The sequence below is a fragment of the Mya arenaria genome, chromosome 10 (genome assembly GCF_026914265.1).
Source record: "Mya arenaria isolate MELC-2E11 chromosome 10, ASM2691426v1".
In the NCBI taxonomy this organism is placed as follows: domain Eukaryota; kingdom Metazoa; phylum Mollusca; class Bivalvia; order Myida; family Myidae; genus Mya; species Mya arenaria.
In genome coordinates, this window is record NC_069131.1 from 38733315 (window position 1) to 38756240 (window position 22926).

General features: G+C 38.4%; 1 pseudogene; it reads right to left on the reverse strand.

Moving 5' to 3' along the window:
- Positions 1-19347, reverse strand: part of LOC128205646 (uncharacterized) — a 41318-nt pseudogene extending 21971 nt beyond the window's left edge.
- Positions 19348-22926: the final 3579 nt, after the last annotated feature.

Consider the following 22926-nt stretch of genomic DNA (forward strand, 5'->3'; position numbering starts at 1 on the left):
CTTTACTATTTTTTCACCATTTTAAATGAAACATAGCGCCGTCTACGCCGCTTACGGAGCCCCGCATTCAGTCGTTTACCAGAGTTTGATTGAAAGTTTAGTTTCTTAAAACACTTCGACAAACCTTTTCACGATACGGCCGTCTGACGGAGCACTATCAAAACATTATTTTGAAAACAGGTTTGTCGAAGTGTTTAATGAAACTAATCACCTTATGAAACTTTTCTATTTTTTTTGTTATTATATTTTTAAGAACAGGGATTGTGTACCATACCGACCTATATCAGGGTGTATCACTACAGTCAACCCCCGTTACAAGTTCACTAAAAAAATCCTTTATTTAGGAAACTCTTAGAATATCCACATATCGATCCAAACGATCAAAACGCAAAAAGTGTTGGGTGGGACAGAAAAAAAGGGTCGGTCGGGGGTAAGTGACACCAATAATTTAGTGTTTCACGCCTAAGATTGACGCGCTGTCAATGACAATTTACAAATGCACACAAAAGTTTGGTGGAAGGGCTTTAAATGTAAATTAAAACCTGTTCATTTCCAAATGTAAACAATAAAAAAAATATATGAGTCATCTATTGAGAGCAAATATTTGACAGGCTTTTAGGAATGTGTCAATAAAGATATCAGGTCGTTATCGATACGTGCATTATAGCTGAATGTATTACAATCCGTATAATAGTTTTATCGAAACATCTATTTGAGTATATAAAATGTTAATACCTCCAGGCCCCAATTTCTCGAAACTTCTTAAGTCTCTTATAACAGGATTAAGCTAAGCTCAATATGTTTGTGTTTTAATCATTTTTGTAATATTTACTTCTTCAAAAGAGTTTACGCTTAAGATAAATTATCATTTGGACAATCACAATAAACCGTTTTTCATTAATCAAATTCCAAATTAAGAGTGTTCTTTGCCTTATTGAAATAAGCTACTTAAAGTGACACTCATATTCAAAATCAATACATACATATGTATAAAAAACGTATATTTTGAGTGATAAACCTTTAACTACTTTTTTACTAAATAAAGCATTAATGGAAAATGTTAATTACTGCTAACAAGATTGTAACCGTGTTTTTACTAGCTTAAAACGCACAAATATTAAATGATTGTTGAGTGCTAAACGATTAAGTGCGATCTACTATCGTCTCATAAGGTAGAAATACCGTGTTTACTGCAACATTTTTTTTTTCAAATTAATAAATCAATCAAAGTTTCAATTTAAACCCGGTTTCCTTCATAAGAACCATTGTTTTCGACATGTGTTCATCCTTTTTGGTATATTAGATCGATTGTATTAATTTAGGTAAATCTGATTTGGGAGAGCACCTTTAAGACTGTTCGAGAAATTAGGGCTTGAAATCGTTCGTTTATTTTGGAACACGTTTTCGGAAAAAAATGTGAAGATATTACCTAGAGGTAATCATATGGTTTTGCGCATGAATTGTGTTCTTGGGACCGACAATGGTGCTCGAGCCCTCGACTTCTTTAGGTTTCGATACATCGTCAGTATAATTTATATGAAAAGCAGAAGGAATAATGGTCGGGGCTTAGCCTCGACTTCGACCGATCCATTGTTTGACCGATCCACTGTTCGACCGATCCACTGTTCGAACGATCGCAGTTTTTTTACTAGGACACTTGTGCCATAGTTCGTAAGGATGCGCACGATATCGGCAATTTGAGAGCGAATACCGGTCCTCACTGACGGAATGTACCCCTATACTGTATTTTGATTATATATGTTAGCGTTGTTTAACCTCGAAAGAATTTGTGGTAATTACCTGATGGTGATTTCTGTTTCTTCTCAACGGACATGCAAAAACTGCTATCTGAAGCCATTTCTTGCCCGGGTTATCTTCATGGGGCGTTTGGATGCAGGTGTAAAGCGTGAAACTGTCAATAGTCAATTGACACTCGTCCGCTGTGAGGTAACAACTGTCCGACCGTCCGTCATTCTCACACATAGCTTTCCAGTCTTTGGCACTATCTATATCCGTCTCGCTCCTAAGAACTTTAATTTGTCTTGTGTCAAAAGCACAATGGCGGAATGTGAGAACACAGGGCTTTTCCAGCTTCAGATTATGTGGACCGACGTATACCACAGGACTTACTAAGCTTTCGGTATTTTCCATATTAGGATTGTCACTAAGATCCCAGTTTAAAAGAAGAGCAATTCGTTTCCTCTCTCCTCTCCTGACTGCTCCTCTCGGAACTTTCAATGATATACCCATATTGTCTAATATCAAAAGGTCTCCTAAATAGTCCACTTCATGACATATACTGACCACCTGCTTGTTGCAAATTGTTTTGGTTGAACTTCGCTCTGTGACAACATAAAGGTCTCTAAGTAAGAATGAGGGGATGATATGAGACGATGCGTCATCCTCCTCTCCGTACATTGGATTAATTACAGAAGTTTTACCGGGATAGAACACACGCCGGTCTTCATCACCTGAGCATAGTCTGGACGCACTTGAACCATCTGACCAAGTTTGGTAAGTATTGGGTTCATATCTGGGTCTTGGAATAATGAAAATATTCGGCGTATGACTTTCCAAGCGGTTTTGTCTTCTGTCAACCTGATATGGAACTACTGATGCCCTTTCAGGAAAGTAGTGAAGTTGTTGGTGACTCATATTATTCATGCGATTCGTAAGTCTTTCCCCATCTGCAAAAGTCTGTCTATTGGAAGGTGGTCGTCTTCTACGTTTTTTCGACAATTTAATTCGTAATATACAACATATGACCCCTAGTAACGCAACAGACAGAACTGACGACAATGTCACCAAACAAATTGTCTTCGTATCCATAAACATGCCTGTGTCCAGAGGTTTCGTACTTACATATGGTCTTCCATTGTCCATGTTTTCACGTTATACAAAGTATGTCTTACAACAAAAGGGCATTCTAAGGAGTCTGTACTTTCTCTCATCGCCGTGCTGATATCCGTCACAGTGAGAACAAATCTGTAAATATAAAAGTATAATGTCACATTACGATAATAAATACGGGTTTAGGCTCCAGATAGTTTCAGAAGCCATTTTTTTTAACAAACGAGTACGTATGACCCCATTTTGATGTCTAAAGCAGTGGTATACGTATGGCCTCGTTTTGATACATACAGCAGTGGTATACGTATGACCTCGTTTTGATGCATACAACAGTGGTATACGTATGACCCTGTTTTGATGCTTAAAGCAGTGGTATACGTATGACCTCCTCTTGATGCTAAAAGCAGTGGTATACGTATGACCTCGTCTTGATGCATAAAGCAATGGTATACGTATGACCTCGTTTTGATGCATAAAGCAGTGGTATACATATGACCTCGTGTTGATGCTTAAAGCAGTGGAATACGTATGACCTCATCTTGATGCTTAAAGCAGTGGTATACGTATGGCCTCGTGTTCATGCATAAAGCAGCGGTATACGTATTACCTTGTCTTGATGCATAAAGCAGTGGTATACGTATGACCTCGTCTTGATGCATAAAGCAGTGGTATACATATGACCTCGTTTTGATGCATAAAGCAGTGGTAAACGTATGAACTCGTGTTCATGCATAAAGCACTGGTATGCGTATGACCTCGTCTTGATGCATAAAGCAGTGCTTTACGCATAAACTCGTTTTGATGCATAAAGCAGTGGTATACGTATGACCGCGTTTCGATTCATAAAGCAGTGCTTTACGCATTAACTCGTTTTGATGCATAAAGCAGTGGTATACGTATGACCTCGTCTTGATGCATAAAGCAGTGGTATACGTATGACCTCGTTTTGATGCTTAAATGTATGACCTCGTTTTGATTCATAAAGCAGAGGTATACGTATGACCTCGTTTTGATGCATAAAGCAGTGGTATACAAATGACCTCGTGTTGATGCTTAAAGCAGTGGTATACGTATGACCTCGTCTTGATGCATAAAGCAGTGGTATACGTATGACCTCGTTTGAATGCTTAAATGTATGACCTCGTTTTGATTCATAAAGCAGAGGTATACGTATGACCGCGTGATGATGCCTAAATCAGTGGTATACGTATGACCTCGTTTTGACACATAAAGCACTGGTATACGTATGACCTCGTTTTTATTCATAAAGCAGAGGTATACGTATGACCTCGTTTTAATGCATAAAGCAGTTGTATACAAATGACCTCGTTTTGATGCGGTAGCTTTGTAACGACACATGTTTATGTGGTGATTTTCAACGCATAAACAGGACTTTCTTATGTGGCAAAGAGGCACACTTTCGCCGCATAAAAACAATTAAAACACAAACTAGTACAGTAGTGGTTGATAAAGTTTCATCAATATCGGACTTAGTTTTTTGTGTCCACTTAACCAAGCTTTAAACTAGACTTTTAGAGACGTAGATTCTGGCAAGGAATTAGTAAGATCGGTTTAAATGTGAACCAAACCAATTGATCTTTATGCGAAAACGTTTGAAATGACGTTTGGCCCGACTGATAAAAATATTTTTCAAACTTTACTTGTTCCAATGTCCATTGCAATAAGTCACTAGTTATGCACGTGTGATTTGTAACCACTGCCCACACCCCGGGGAATATCGGGGCCTTTGGACCAATCCCTGGTAAAGCCCCCGCTATCCCCCACACTCACGCCGGGCTGGGGTTGGGGCAGTGGTTACCATTACGTAGAATAAGCAAAGTTGTGAAAAACGTCAATGGTTGCTAAAGGGCAATGTGTGCTACAAAATAACAATAAAACATTTTTTTACTGACTAGGTCAAGGGCCATAACACTGTCATTAATATATTTATGTATAAACGAGACTCGTATGCACAACTTCATATGCCAGTTAACATTTGTGTAAAATTTGGTGACTCTTTGTGTGGTAGGTAAGGAGCTATACAAGCACTAAAATTATTCTGAAAAGAATATCTCAATTTTTCCGCAGCCGCACCCCCCGCCTTTCACTCCCATCTCCCATCCCTAGTTTGGTGCCTGCACATTAAATTTGGTCTAAGTAAGTCTGTCTTAGATCTAAGGTCTAGCAGAGACTAACAAAAGACACGCAGATTGCATAACACTAACACTAACGTATCGTTTTTCAAAAAAGTCTTGACTTGAATTCACACTTCCTTATTTTGAACATCGATGTATTTACTGTACTTTAAAGAGACTTGCTCATGTTTTTGGACCAAAAATTAGTTTTCCGGTAATACATCTGAAAACACGTATTCTATCATTATCTTACTCTGCGATACCGAAATAGCATAAAAAATCAAATTCAAGTAAAAATGGTTTTAATGTGGTGCTTATCAAGAAAAAAACGACGCCCTAAACACTCGGCAACAAGGACTTTTACAACATAGATAGATATTTTAACCTTATAACAATACATTGATAACATAACATCATAATGTGAAACCAATCACGCAACAAAGAAGTTGTTCAACGCCGTTGTTATTAACGATATTGAAAATTGTTGTCTTTAAAGACGATATTTGAGCATACTGTCGAATCCCGTTCGCTCGACCTCCTAGGGACCGGCGAAAATACCTCGAGCCTCGGAAAATTCGAGCCAAGCGGGAATGTTAACCTACAGTATAAAGAATTCGGTACTTTCGTCTAGTTCGAGCCAACGAGGAATTCGAGCCAAGCGAGTTCGAGCCAACGGGTTTCGACTGTATATTTTCAATTTGTTGAAGGGTCCCAGCCAGCAGTATCCTAATTTTAACACCACTTGTGATTTGCTAGACTGGATTTCGTCATACAAAAATAAAGTGCATTTTACAAAAAAAAACATGAGCGAGTCCGTTTAAAATAAGTCACTAAATAAGGGTATTATATCAAACTTTTAATATGAAACTTTTAATGCGCCAGTTTGACTATCCTGTTTAAATGACATAAAAGAAGTCGTTAACAAAGAAGTTATTTGGATTTCAATGGTTGCAAAAAAAGATCATTTTACATCCGATTTCAGTTGAAATAACTTAAAAATTCTACGTACAAGGTTCGTTTTGTCATTTAGTTAACATTCAAGATATCAGCAAGCAAATAACTTATTCGGAACTCATTGACCATTTTCCATCGAATATAACCTCGTATGTATTCCGGTATATCCAGTAAAAGTAGTTCGTATTTTTTTTAATAATTGTATTAATCAATTTTAATGTATTAATTTTAGTTGCAATTGAATGATAATGAAGTGTATTATTTCATAAATAATTCAGATTCCCATGAGTATAGTCATTAAGTCTAACTGCTAAATTGAAATTACTACTCGATCTACTTGCAGCGTGGTTTTTTGTACGATTTCTGACTTTGTAAACCGTCCACATTCATGCAAGGTTGTTTTCGATATAAAATGGCCGAGGTGTTCCGAATGCATACAAATGATACCAACAGTATATGGGACCATGAAACAACATGTAACATCTAGCTTACAAAGCGTTTAGAGAACATCTGGCCCCAATATCACGTAAATACTTAAGTCAAATCTAAATCTAAGTCTCAACTCATTTGTCCACATTACAGTATGACATTATTAAAAAAAATACTAATGTTTTACTATTTTCAAAAGCACATTCTCACCTACATCTTGTTGATTAGGCCTAAAAAATATATGTTTGGTTAGGGTTACATCTTTTTCAAAAATAGGTAGGGTAGGTAGGCTTTTTAAAAAAGAATATTTTTTTTTTATTAGGCTTTATATAAGAATGTTATTTTCATCATTGGAGAATGGTGTTAAAGTTATCTTCTGTATAAGCATTTAAGCTTTTAAACTACATATTAAAAATCAATTTAAAAAAAAAGAAAAAAAAATATATATTTTTTTTTTAGTTTTTCATTTTTTTTTTCAAACTGACTATAAAAACGGTAGGATAGGCGCCTCTTCCGTAGGTAGGGTCGGGTAACCCGAACCAAATGTATTTGTTTTAGTCCTTAACATAATTGCTCAATATTCTAAAAAAAATCTACAGCACAAAATGTATTTGAGTAAAACTCAAAAATAATGAATTAGACTCAAGTACAATTTTTGCTCTCAATTTTATTTTCTATCAAATATTGACCAAATTTTTTATCAACATAATGAATGAGAGAATGATTTTAAAGAGGGTAAAACATTTACAATTTTGAATCATATGATGCTGTATTTTGATTAAAAGATTTGAGACTAATATTGAGATTTGACTTGAGTATTTTCGTGATATTGGGGACAGACTCAGAAAAGCACGTTTATAAATGATTAAAAAAATCATATTTATCCCATTTCTTTTACAAAAAAATAAATATGTTATTACTAGTAAAACATTCTAATAGTATTAAATATATTTCAGCAAATTTTGCCATCAATATTGAAAGAAGGAAAATTACAATTAAATGCAGTTTTGCCTTAATGAGTCTTGAGTTTGAACTCAGACTTGAGACTCTTCGTAATTACTGCCCAAGATGTTAACGGCATGAGCCTGACCGCCTAATCGCCCGCCCGACAACCGAATATCCTTCATACAATAAACCGTAATTTCACCGTAATAAAAGATTTCGGTAATTTAAAACTTTAATAACCAAAAGTAATTCATGGGCTACAAATTATAATATTCAGAACCAAGCCCGATATATAAATGCATAGTTTAATACATTTAGGGGAATCAATGCATTTGCATAATGAGATTATTGAAGCGACTTGCCACCGCTGTTTATTGATTGGGCGTCTATTCCGGAAGTACGATGGGTTTAAATTTATATATCTTTAATTGAACCTCAAATCACGATTGTAGTTAAAATGCATTTAGGATTAGCCGAGGTGTATTCTAAAGCAGTTCCTGTTTGTTTGTTCATGTATTGTTTGTCACTGATTACATCTAGCCACACACTCGAGTGGCTATGACCTTCAAATGTACAAACACAAAAAAGTGACTACGTTCAACTACGTATACAATGAAATCTTATCATACAAACTTTCACGTAAACATAAGTTGAGTTCATCCGTCTCCGTGGCCTAGTGGTTAAGCGTCCGCCTACGGAGCGGGAGGTTGTTGGTTCGATCCCTGGCCGCGATATACCAAAATACGTTAAAAGCTGGTGCAAGTAGCTCCCTTGCCTGGCGCACGGTATTTTAAGGGTAGTGCTTGGAAAAGTGGTGTATTCAGTACTGGTTTAAAAGGTGTACCACGTGTATGGGTGCTTTACACCAAGCACGTAAAAGAACCAAGGGGTCTCTTCGAAAAAGAGCTAGGGTATCGCACCCGGACTTCCTTGTATCCCACCATATATATATGCTCTGTTTTGTATTTATTTCACGTTTGCTTGTTTAAATGCATTCGAAGTGATTTCTTCTTCCAAATGATCTCTTATCCCGAATGTATGCATTTAAGTAGACTAAATTGTTCATGTGTTTGGACCCAAATGACCTTTTTTATGATTGAATGCTAAAAGATTTACTGTGATCAACTATCGTCTCATAAGGTAGAAATACCGTGTTTTATGCACATTTCTTTCTAATAAAACACGGTATCCTTCATAAGAACCATTGTGTTCGACATTTATTAATCCTTTTTGGTATATTAAAACAATTGTAAATAATTTTGGTAAATCTTATTTGGGAGTGAGAGTGCATCTTTAACCATAATAAGTTACAACAATTAAAAACAAAAAGCATCTATCTGTTGTAAACGATTATTATGCCCTTTTAATATGTTATTCACAACATGCATTGACTAAATGCAAAACATATTGTACACGTTCAAAACTTTGTATCTTCCTTTCGGCATTAGTTCTATGGTTTTTAGTTTCAATCAAGATCATGTTTGATATTGAACAATAAGAGCACTTTGCGTACAATGTCATGCGCCAGTCCCGTTTGAATTCATTAATATTTGCAGTGTCAAATTGTCATTGACAAATTCGAACTTCCTTGTACAACAAAGGGTATATACACCTAGTAGACACTTATTATTGTGACATGTCGAGGCCGCTGAAAAACCTTTGGCAAAGACATAATGCTCTTCAATACAATTCCAATACAGAATAACATGGAGTTGAATAATAAGCAAGTGCTTTTTATGGGGGTTTTATGGCATATCATTTGATTACTTTTTACTAGGTGTTCTATATCAATTAAAGGTGGAATTCTAAGTGTATCATAAACCAAATTTATCAAAGTATCAACAGTACTCATTTCAACTCTTGACCCCTAAGTGTGACCTTGACCTTTAATATACATATTTATTTGGGTCTTGTGGTGACACGCCACCTCATCATTTGTGAACCTTCATGGCAAGCTTTTTTTAAATCATATAGTGCATGGTCAAGATACAGCCCGGACAAGGTCAAGGTCAGACCAGTCCTATCAACAATACTCATTTTGATTAAGTTTGACCTTGAACTTTGAGGTACAAACTTGGATCCGGTGCTTGACATGCAGCCTCATCATGGTGAATCTTCATGGCAAGTGTGTTTTATTTTAAAATCCTATAATACATGGCCAAGATACAGGCTGGACAAGGCTCAGTCCGGACGGGTGGACGCACGCGCATAAGCGGAATAACCATTATGACAGCTATGTCGAGTTCACCACAAGTCGGCTTAGCAAAAGATAGCTTTGAGATTTTTTTTCTAGTTTAGGCTCTGAAATCGGTAATGTGACAATTCATCTGAACTAATACAAATTCCTAACGCACCATCTAGTTGAGATGCATTGACAACATTGTTTACATATATTGTGACAATGTAGTTTCCAAACACACCACCTTTACGGATTATCCAAGAGCAGGCATGTAGCTGCCTATACGCGAGTACACGGCTCAATCCATATTATTCTGACAAAACAATTTAACAAAAGTTACATTAGTCGTTATTGACAATACATGCTGAGACAGACATGGACATTGACATTGAATATGTAATTAAAGAGTTCAATGGCAAGAAGGACAGCAAATTGTTAAAAAAATCGGTGGTTATTTGTTTGGTATTTTAGAGAAAAAGTTATTTGTTAATTTATTAAATTAAAAATGTCCATTTTCCAGTACTAAATGAAGCATATTAGAGCGCCAAGAATGCACCAGAGTGAACCATTGTATTTTTTAAAAAAGGGGGATGCATGCCCCCCGACCTCTATAGCACAATTATGAATCCACATGAATAAAGGGCAAGCTACGCCCCTGAAGAGTTTTTTTTTCATCATAGAAATGAACTCACAAAAGTTTGCGAATAAACAATAAAAATTGATTTAGTAAGCTGATATATCGATTGAGCATTCGAATGTCCGAACGGCATTCGAACGAATAATAATGTTTGTTAAAAATGCAATATAAATGGTTACATTAATCAACGAACATATTGCTGGGTGTGTTATTTGTGTTCGTGCTTCTTATTTGTATGAATTTGTTGAATCGCATTACCAACGCTATTCAAAATCGTGGACTTCAACGACAATAAGTGAGCATTAACAAATGTACAGGGCTTACCGCACATTTTTGGGGAAAAAGACCCTAGACATTTTGGGAAAAATTGCGTCGCGAAATACGCCAAAATTTGGAAAACAAGCTTTTCAGTCTTCTGCGAACGAGGAAATTATTAAAAATTAGTTTCTTTTCCCTTTCAAAAGACAAGAAAGGCTGAAATATCAATTGCAATAAATCTTGACAGATAATAGTTCATACTGATCTCTGAATTTGATGAAAATCAAAGATTCCTGAATTAAATTACCCCCAAAACTTTACATCACATAATATATTAGGATGTTGAATGAACCAGTACATGTAAAAAGTCCTTCATAAATCATCGAAATATTTAGGAATGGAATATTATAACAAACAATAATTGTAATGACAGCTTTGACTTTAATATAACAGTCAAAACTCGAAGTCGTGGGGATCTCAGGAAATACTTCGAGATAACGAAATTCGTAAAAAAGTTCGTCATAACCAGAACATGGAGATAATAAACTTCGACATATGGAGTTCGGATTGTAGTTTGGTGCGCTCGGGTTTTGTTTCATTGTATATCAAGACTCATCGGATAACCATCTTGATGCACTACGTGCAGTTTCACATTCATCGGCATATTATCGTGCAGTCACGTTTACATTAATCAGCATATTATTTACATTTGTACACTTATGAATTGTAAGGCGTAAAAAAAAATCCTCTACCACGACTAATCCTATCTTTTTTTCTCGACCCTACTCTTTTTTGTCCAAGTATGGATTTTTTTCGTAATATCCTAAAGTTGTGCATTTTTTGAGTGAACATGTTAGAATTTGACCATTTAAAGCTGCACTCTCACAGATTTACCGTTTTTCCAACTTTTTTATTTTATGTCTTGGAATTAGCAAATTTTTACGTAAATATCTGTAAACCAATTATATAAGATTGCTGACAAAAGATCAGATCGCAGTTTTTTATATTTCCATTCCAAATTTAATGTTTTATGGCTTAAACCGGTTTAAGAAATATGCGTAAAACATCAAATTTGGAACGGAAATATGAAAATCTGCAATCTGATCTTTTGTCAGCAGTCTTTTGTCACTGGTTTGCAGATATTTACGCAAAAATTTGCTCGTTCGGCAAGACAAAAAATAAAAAAAGTTGACAAAACGTTCAATCTGTGAGAGTGCAGCTTTAACATGTAAAGTTTTCTACAATAGATATATACGCTGATAAAGTTCGGTTTGATTCAGAATCACGGTTCTCAAAAAATGCCTGCTAACTAACTACCCTATTTTTGGAGATGTAAATGTAAACAAAGAACTGTTTTGGCCTTAAAGATATCTAGTTTCAAAATATGGTTTCATCTGTTTTGCTGTTTAAATCACTTGTAGCGACAGTATTGTTATAAAAGAAGATTTAATCTAGCAACATGCAGAAATGCTCAAATATTTAGACAGACATAAAGGAAGAAAGTAACGAACGTGTGTACAAATGAATCAACCAAATAGTTACAAACATCGTTAGAATATCAATGCAAAAATATGTGTACATGATTTAGAACACAGCCTACATTTGGAGCCAATAAAGTTGCAGATCGCAATCATTAGAATTACAATTTTCACGGGTATTTGACGGTCCGCCAACTGCAACTCATCCTATACACTCCCTGTGTCAGATTTTGCGTTGATATTATGTCAACCAATGAGGTTACATTCTAAGTCAGTTAAATGGTCTGAATTAAAAGCTTAATGATTAAGAAGGGCTAGACCGCTACGCTGACTTCGCGTATTCATAGTCATGTCACCTAACTAGTACATTTTAAATTATGTGTTTTGGTAAGAGTTTATTAAGTAATATTTTTCTGAATAGGTAACCTAAGGTGGCGAAGCGCACCGAAGCGACCGCGATTTCTTATTGGTGTAAATGTTAAGAGGACTGCTGGTTTATAAGTGAATAAACTCTTTGTCAGATTTGGAATTTCCAATTAGAATTCAGGTTGACTGAAATACATGTCCTTGTCGATTTCAACATGCCGTGTGTATTACACATACGAACGAATTGAAAGGGAAATCCCAGGAAAAATATCACTGAAGTATGACGTTTTTATGACGTTTAAAAAATCATGAGTGAAGTTGTTGCCTACCAACTACATACATAACTTTTAAGTTTTTGGTCTTTCAGTATTTTGTAGTAATTCAAAACATCTTGTCTGTACTTTCGAATTTAGCATGCGATGTATATTCATAGATTTTGAGTAAGTGTGTCACTCTAAATGAATAAGCAAACATAGGTTAATACAAATGATAAAATATGCATTATCGTGTATATCTCACTTGACTTTAATGTTAAAAAAGATAAATTATATGATTAAGGTACAGGTAAAAAATATTGTTTAATATAAACGATATTTTCTGACGATTTTTTTAACTGGAAAATTTGTGGCGACGTAGCTATTAATCATTTTTTTATAAAGGCTCCTTTTTTATTTGTACTTGAATAATATGATGACTTTTTTAATCATTAACGTTAAATGAGTAAAATATGATTATTCATTTAAAAATTTAAAAAAAAGGATTTTTTGCATCAACAAAGTAAAACTGGACCTAGGTATGGTCAGTCTGTGTGCCGTAACACTGGACCTACGCATGATAAAGGCCAGTATGTGTGTCGTAACTTACACTGGACCTAGGCACGATTACGGACAGTCAGTGTGCCGTTACACTGGACCTAGGCACGGTTACGGCCAGTCTGTGTGTCGTAACTTACACTGGACCTAGGCACGATTACGGCCAGTCTGTGTGTCGTAACTTACACTGGACCTAGGCATGATTACGGCCAGTCTGTGTGTCGTAACTTACACTGGACCTAGGCACGGTTACGGCCAGTCTGTGTGCCGTTACACTGGACCTAGGCACGATTACGGCCAGTCTGTGTGTCGTTACTTACACTGGACTTAGGCATGATTACGGACAGTCAGTGTGCCGTAACTTACACTGGACTTAGGCATGATTACGGACAGTCTGTGTGCCGTTACACTGGATCTAGGCATGATTACGGCCAGTCTGTGTGCCGTAACACTGGACCTAGGCATGATTACGGCCAGTCTGTGTGCCGTAACACTGGACCTAGGCATGATTACGGACAGTCTGAGTGCCGTAACACTGGACTTAGGCATGATTACGGACAGTCTGTGTGTCGTAACTTACACTGGACTTAGGCATGATTACGGACAGTCTGTGTGCCGTTACACTGGACCTAGGCACGATTACGGCCAGTCTGTGTGTCGTAACGCTGGACCTAGGCATGATTACGGACAGTCTGTGTGCCGTAACACTGGACTTAGGCATGATTACGGACAGTCAGTGTGTCGTAACTTACACTGGACTTAGGCATGATTACGGACAGTCTGTGTGTCGTAACACTGGACCTAGGCATGATAAAGGCCAGTCTGTGTGCCGTGACACTGGACCTAGGCACGATTACGGCCAGTCTGTGTGCCGTAACACTGGACCTAGGCATGATTACGGACAGTCTGTGTGTCGTAACACTGGACTTAGGCATGATTACGGACAGTCTGTGTGTCGTAACACTGGACCTAGGCATGATTACGGCCTGTGTGTCGTAACACTGGACCTAGGCATGATTACGGACAGTCTGTGTGCCGTAACACTGGACCTACGCATGATTACGGCCAGTCTGTGTGTCTGGACCTAGGTATGATTACGGCCAGTCTGTGTGCCGTGACACTGGACCTAGGTATGATTACGGACAGTCTGTGTGTCGTAACACTGAACCTAGGCATGATTACGGACAGTCTGTGTGCCGTAACTTACACTGGACCTAGGCATGATTACGGACAGTCTGTGTGTCGTAACACTGGACCTAGGCATGATTACGGCCAGTCTGTGTGCCGTAACACTGGACCTAGGCATGATTACGGACAGTCTGTGTGCCGTAACACTGGACCTAGGCATGATTACGGCCAGTCTGTGTGTCGTAACACTGGACCTAGGCATGATAAAGGCCAGTCTATGTGCCGTAACACTGGACCTAGGCATGATTACGGACAGTCTGTGTGCCGTAACACTGGACCTAGGCATGATTACGGCCAGTCTGTGTGTCGTAACACTGGACCTAGGCATGATAAAGGCCAGTCTGTGTGCCGTAACACTGGACCTAGGCATGATTACGGCCAGTCTGTGTGCCGTAACACTGGACCTAGGCATGATTACGGCCAGTCTGTGTGCCGTAACACTGGACCTAGGCATGATTACGGCCAGTCTGTGTGCCGTAACACTGGACCTAGGCATGATTACGGCCAGTCTGTGTGCCGTAACACTGGACTTAGGCATGATTACGGACAGTCTGTGTGTCGTAACACTGGACCTAGGCACGATAAAGGCCAGTCTGTGTGTCGTAACTTACACTGGACTTAGGCATGATTACGGACAGTCTGTGTGCCGTTACACTGGACCTAGGCATGATTACGGCCAGTCTGTGTGTCGTAACTTACACTGGACCTAGGCACGATTACGGACAGTCTGTGTGCCGTTACACTGGACCTAGGCACGATTACGGACAGTCTGTGTGCCGTTACACTGGACCTAGGCACGGTTACGGACAGTCTGTGTGCCGTTACACTGGACCTAGGCACGGTTACGGACAGTCTGTGTGCCGTTACACTGGACCTAGGCACGATTACGGACAGTCTGTGTGCCGTTACACTGGACCTAGGCATGATTACGGCCAGTCTGTGTGTCGTAACTTACACTGGACCTAGGCACGGTTACGGCCAGTCTGTGTGCCGTTACACTGGACCTAGGCACGATTACGGCCAGTCTGTGTGTCGTAACTTACACTGGACTTAGGCATGATTACGGACAGTCTGTGTGCCGTAACACTGGACCTAGGCATGATTACGGCCAGTCTGTGTGTCGTAACACTGGACCTCGGCATGATAAAGGCCAGTCTGTGTGCCGTAACACTGGACTTAGGCATGATTACGGCCAGTCTGTGTGTCGTAACTTACACTGGACCTAGGCACGATTACGGACAGTCTGTGTGTCGTAACTTACACTGGACTTAGGCATGATTACGGACAGTCTGTGTGCCGTAACACTGGACCTAGGCATGATTACGGCCAGTCTGTGTGTCGTAACACTGGACCTAGGCATGATAAAGGCCAGTCTGTGTGCCGTAACACTGGACTTAGGCATGATTACGGCCAGTCTGTGTGTCGTAACTTACACTGGACCTAGGCACGGTTACGGCCAGTCTGTGTGTCGTAACACTGGACCTAGGCACGATTACGGACAGTCTGTGTGCCGTTACACTGGACCTAGGCACGATTACGGCCAGTCTGTGTGCCGTAACACTGGACCTAGGCACGATTACGGCCAGTCTGTGTGCCGTAACACTGGACCTAGGCACGGTTACGGCCAGTCTGTGTGCCGTTACACTGGACCTAGGCACGGTTACGGCCAGTCTGTGTGCCGTTACACTGGACCTAGGCACGGTTACGGCCAGTCTGTGTGCCGTTACACTGTACCTAGGCACGATTACGGCCAGTCTGTGTGCCGTGACACTGGACCTATGCACGATTACGGCCAGTCTGTGTGTCGTAACTTACACCGGACCTAGGCATGATTACAGACAGTCAGTGTGCCGTGACACTGAACCTAGGCATGATAAAGACCAGTCTGTGTGCCGTGACATTGGACCTAGGTATGATTACGGCCAGTTTGTGTGCCGTAACACTGGACCTAGGTATGATTACGGCCAGTCTGTGTGCCGTAACACTGGACCTAGGTATGATTACGGCCAGTCTGTGTGCCGTGACACTGGACCTAGGTATGATTACGGCCAGTCTGTGTGCCGTTACACTGGACCTAGGTATGATTACGGCCAGTCTGTGTGCCGTAACACTGGACCTAGGTATGATTAAGGCTTGTTGGTGTGCCGTAACACTGGACCTAGGCTTGAATACGGCCAGTCGGTGTGCCGTAACACTTGGCCTAGGCATGAATACGACCAGTCGGTGTGCGTCCAGTCGGTCGGCCGTAACACTTGACCTATGCATGAATACGGCCAGTCGGTGTGACGTTCTACTGGACGTAGGTCTGATCAGTCTGGATGCCGTAAAATTGGACATAGGTATGATTTTTGCCACTCTGTGTGTCGAAAAACTAGATGTAAGTATGGTCAGTTTGTGTGCCCTAAATCTTGACATAGGTAGGATTTTGTCTGGTCTGTATGCTGTTTCACTGGATTAAGGTATGGTCATTCTGGGCGCTGTAAAACTGGACCTAGGAAGTGAATAATTTTGGCCAGTCTCTGTGTCGTAACACATGACGTAAGTGTGCTCAGTTTGTGTGCCGTAAAACTGGACCTTGGTAGGATTTGGGTCAGTCTTTGTCCGTAAAACTGGACGTAGGTATGGTCAGTCTAGATGATTTTTGGTCAGTATGTTTGTCGTAACACTTGACGTAGTCATGGTCGGTCTGTGTGTCCTAAACTGGACCTAGGTAGGATTTGGGCCGGTCTGTGTGCCGTAACACTTGACGTAGTTATGGTCAGTCTGTGTGTCCTAAACTGGACCTAGGTAGGATTTGGGCAAGTCTGTGTGCCGTAACACTTGACGTAGTTATGGTCGGTCTGTGTGTCCTAAAACTGGACCTAGGTAGGATTTGGGCAAGTCTGTGTGCCGTAACACTTGACGTAGTTATGGTCGGTCTGTGTGTCCTAAAACTGGACCTAGGTAGGATTTTGGCCATGTTGTGTGCCGTAACACTTGACGTAGTTATGGTCGGTCTGTGTGTCCTAAAACTGGACTTAGGTAGGATTTGGGCAAGTCTGTGTGCCGTAACACTTGATGTAGTTATGGTCGGTCTATGTGTCCTAAAACTGGACCTAGGTAGGATTTGGGCAAGTCTGTGTGCCGTAACACTTGACGTAGCTATCGTCGGTCTGTGTGTCCTAAAACTGGACCTAGGTAGGATTTTGGCCATGTTGTGTGCCGTAACACTTGACGTAGTTATGGTCGGTCTGTGTGTCCTAAAACTGGACTAAGGTAGGATTTGGGCCGGTCTGTGTGCCGTTGCCTCAAGTCTGGGTTCCGTAAAATTGATGCTAGGTATGATTTTTTGCCATTGGGTTCGTGATTGATTCAGATAAAAACGACATTGTTCATTAATCGTCAGATGATTATATTCAAGAATTTTGCATTTTATATCTTAGATATTGGCATTATAAAACAGCTTTAACTCAAACTGAACCCCTTTAAAATGACACTCTTATTCAACATCAATACATAAACATGTATAACAAACATTTACTTTGAGTGATAAACCTTTAACCACTTACTAAATAATGCATTTATTGAAAATATCCATTACTGATAACAAGATTGTAACCGTGTATTAAATAGCTGAAAACGCACAAATATTAAATGATTGGTGAGTGCTAAAAGATTTACTGTGATCTACTATTGTCTCATAAGGTAAAAATATCGTATTTTCTGCACTTTTCTTTCAAATTAAACTCGGAATCTTTCATCAGAACCATTGGGATTTTTTTTACATTTATTCATCCCTTTTGGTATATTAAAACAATTGTATTAATTTTGGTAAATCTTATCGGATGTAAGAGTGCATCTTTAAAGAAAAAAACCCATAAATGATCAAACAAAATAGCATGCAGATTATTTAAGCATTCTCTTAATCAATACCAATTACTGGTATACAACTTTTGTGGATTTGTATTATCAATAAAGCCTAATTTACATGCCAAGCTTCTAGCTGCAAAACAATAAACATTAAATGGTGTAATTTGACCATAAAACAACCACATTTAATCTAAAACGATACAATTTAGCAAACATTGTAAAAAAAATAGGAAAAATAAACATATCATGGGGAACAACTTACAGGCAATGGTTGCTACTTGACCAGTGGGCAGTTCACACTTACTGGCACCCCGATCTACGTACATAACATGAAGAACAACTAACAGTTAATTGTTGCCACTTGACCAGTGGGCAGTTCACACTTACTGGCACCCCGATCTACGTACATAACATGAAGAACAACTTACAGTTAATTGCCACTTGACCAGTGGGCAGTTCACACTTACTGGCACCCCGATCTACGTACATAACATGAAGAACAACTAAAAGTTAATTGTTGCCACTTGACCAGTGGGCAGATCACATATTTACTGGTGCACCCGATCTACGTACATAACATGAAGAACAACTTACAGTTAATTGCCACTTGACCAGTGGACAGATCACATATTTACTGTCACCCCCATCTACGTACATAACATCTTACAGTTAATAGTTGCCACTTGACCAGTGGGCAGATCACATATTTACTGTCACCCCCATCTACGTACATAACATCTTACAGTTAATAGTTGCCACTTGACCAGTGGGCAGATCACATATTTACTGGTGCACCCATCTACGTTCATAAAAAGAAGAACAACTTACTGTTAATGGCCACTTGACCAGTTGGCAGATCACATATTTACTGGCACCCCCATCTACGCACATAACAAGAAGAACCACTTACTGTTAATTGCCACTTGACCAGTTGGCAGATCACATATTTACTGGCACCCCCATCTACGCACATAACAAGAAGAACAACTTACTGTTAATTGTTGCCACTTGACCAGTTGGCAGATCACATATTTACTGGCACACCCATCTTCGTGGACAACGTTAATCCACTAATTCTAATCCTGATCCTGAATACTTATTATAATTTATCCGAAATGAAATCATTAAATCACTAGTTAAATAAATCAACGAAAATTAAACCTTAGTGCAGTGTATTTCATTATGAATGATATGCACCGTGTACCCGTTTACAAATTTTATCTCTCGTACATTTTCGGGTATACCCGTTTGCAATTTTTATCTCTCGTACATGTTCGGGTGTATTCGTTTCCTTTCGTTATCGTCTGCAAATAGACTTGACACCACTTGGGTCCAATCATGTAAGCTTATTGATAAAGTTGTCATAAACTTTACTTAAGAGTTTGCCATTGTATTTTTTACGTATGCTTTACTTTAAAACAAGATTTGTTATCTTTAAAAAACACTTAATTAATGCGTTCTTACATAATAAGTATTTTATTTGCATCAGAATGCATTAATTAAAGGAACTCGTTCATATATTTTATTTGCGACATCTTTTTCTTCTTTAAAATTGATCTATAAATAAACATACTTCTATATGTATACAGGCACCAAACAGCACTTGGCAGATAACATAATTTTGTAATTTGGGGTATAATCTCATTCAATTTTCAATTCATTCAGAATTCCTCGGCTTTTTTTTTCGATCGAAAATAACCTCGGGTGTATGCCGGTACATCAGTACAAGTAGTTCGTAAAATTTTAAATAATAGTAATAATTAATTGTGGTGTTTTATGGTATTTTTTATTCTAAGTTTTAACTGATTGTCAGTTAAGTGTACTATTGCATAAATAATAAATAAGTTTAACTGTTCTATTAAAATTACTGTGCGATCTACTTGCAGCGTAGTTAAATGTAAAGATTTCTGACATTGTGAACCGTCCATAAACATCCAAGGTCGTTTTCGATGGATAATGGCTAAGGTGCTCCGAATGTTTTTAATTACTTTTATAACTAATTTCGGCACAATATTGCATTTTATACAATATTATTAATATTAAGTTATTAAACTTTAATACAATGGTCAATGTCTGTTAAGTTTAACATTGAAGCGAAAAATAAATAAGTATTATAATAATACTTTGTGAATGCATTAAGCAAGGATCGAACATCTAAGCTATTTGGTACAGCGTTAATAACATCTTGTTGGTACGTCTAAGCTTTTTGGTACAGCGTTAATAACATCTTGTTGGTACGTCTAAGCTATTTGGTTCCACGTAGATAACATCTTGTTGGTACGTCTAAGCTATTTGGTTCCACATAGATAACATCTTGTTGGTACGTCTAAGCTATTTCGTTCAGCGTAAATAACATCTTGTTGGTACGTCTAAGCTATTTCGTCCAGCGTAAATAACATCTTGTTGGTACGTCTAAGCTATTTGGTGCAGCGTAAATAACATCTTGTTGGTACGTCTAAGCTATATGGTTCCACGTAGATAACATCTTGTCGGTACGTCTAAGCTATATGGTTCAGCGTAAATAACATCTTGTTGGTACGTATAAGCTAAATATTTCAGCGTAAATAACATCTTGTTGGTACGTCTAAGCTATATGGTTCCACGTAGATAACATCTTGTTGGTACGTCTAAGCTATATGGTGCAGCGTAAATAACATCTTGTTGGTACGTCTAAGCTATATGGTGCAGCGTAAATAACATCTTGTTGGTACGTCTAAGCTATATGGTGCAGCGTAAATAACATCTTGTTGGTACGTCTAAGCTATATGGTGCAGCGTAAATAACATCTTGTTGGTACGTCTAAGCTATATGGTGCAGCGTAAATAACATCTTGTTGGTACGTCTAAGCTATTTGGTTCAGCGTAAATAACATCTTGTTGGTACGTCTAAGCTATTTTGTTAAGTGTAAGTAACATCTTGTTGGTACGTCTAAGCTATTTGGCTCAGCTTTAAAGTGACACTTTTATTCAAAATCAATGCATACACATGTATAACAAACATCAATTTTGAATGATAAACCTTTACTTACTTAATCATGCATTTATGGAAAATATTAATTACTAATAACAAGATTGTGACCTGGTTGTCCGGTTAGCGCAGTGGTTAGCGCACTCGCCTCTCACCTAGGCGACCCGGTAGGGTTCGATTCCCGGCTTGGGCGCATGTGAGTTTGGTTTGTGGTCACCAAGCCGGACAAGTGGGTTTTCTCCGGGTTCTCCGGTTTCCCCCACAACACAAGACCACACTCTCGCGTAAAATCGTGCCAACGAGAGTGATTAATATAAATGTTGTAATAACTTGTTTCACAATCGTTGTAAAATAAATATGTTTAAACTAAGATTGTGACCGTGTATTTCATAGCAGAAAGCGCAAAAATATTAAAAGATTGGTGAGTGCTAAACGATTTTGTGCGATCTACTATCATCTCATAAGGTATAAATACCGTGTTTTCTGCACCTTTCTTTCAAAATAAAACTCGGTATCCTTCATAAGAACCATTGTTTTCGACATTTATTCATCCTTTTTGGAATATTATATCAATATTATTAATTGTGGTAAATCTTATTTGGGAGTAAGAGTGCATCTTTAATAATATCTTGCTCGCATTTTTCATAAGTAGATCATATATGGGTTTACTGTTCACATTCGGTAACCAGTTTATCTTTTATCCAGGACATGATATCATGATAAACAAGGAAGTATTCTTCTCGTTTTCTGATTGGTTGGCTCTATTATCCACATTCTCGTCTTTTGGACCGTGAATTCTTAGTACTAAAGAAAGAAGTATCCATTATATCTATTCCTTTTACGGTGAATGTGAATTTATTATTGCAACATTATAGATAAAGATTTTAAAAGCTTTGTTGGAGTGGCTAGGGCGTCCTTTGGCATCAGGTTATATAACAATAACGTCGGGGGAGAAAGCCGGGATTTCCGTTCGAAACATACTAATCATGATATGTGACCAGACAAACTAATTCGCATAGGCCCAGGCAGGTATCAAACTACAATATTATCAAGTTTAATGAAATTGTGGGATGTTTTATTCATGAAAGCCACCATAAACACACGCGGTTCAAGGAGGGGTGCATCTGCCCCCCCCCCTCGCAAAAAATAAATTAATAAATAAGATAAAATAAAATCGTCTAAGTTTACCTTTTCTTTCAATTTAGGAGAGACAAAGTAATTTAATACCATTAAAATGTACCATTATGGAATAGAAAATGTTAAAAATTTCTTGGGGAATACCCGCAAAAAAAAACTGCCAACATTTTATACCAAATAAATTCGGTTGTAGGGCAGGGGTGAAAGTCAAAAGGTTACGCCACTACGTTGCGCCTCCTCTTACATCAAATCCTGGATCCCCCCCCCCCCCCCCCGATGAATGACAAGTAACAATAAAATTCACAGAGGAGGCGGAGCTGCGCCCCACTATACCGCCTGTTTACGCCAAACGGCACCCAAAATGTTTTTCTCAAACTTATATTTCATCACGGCCAGAAAATGAACTTTAATTGTGTGAAGGGCACTGTCGTCTGTGCTCATGCATGATTTTAAACAAAAGAGTGTGTCTGTTTGTGTTGATGTCAATGATAACGATGTAATATATATTCAACATTAAAAGTAGGCACACGTACGTGTGTTCACTGGTCGGCACAATTCAGCGACTACGCATTGTGAATGTAACAAAACATTTGTTTTAAAGATGCACTCTTATTCCCAAATAAGATTACCAAAATTTATAAAGTTGTTTTAATTTATCAAAAGGGATTAATAAATGTCGTAAAAATTGGTTCTTATGAAGGTGATACCGAGTTTAACTTGAAAGAAATGAGCATATAACACG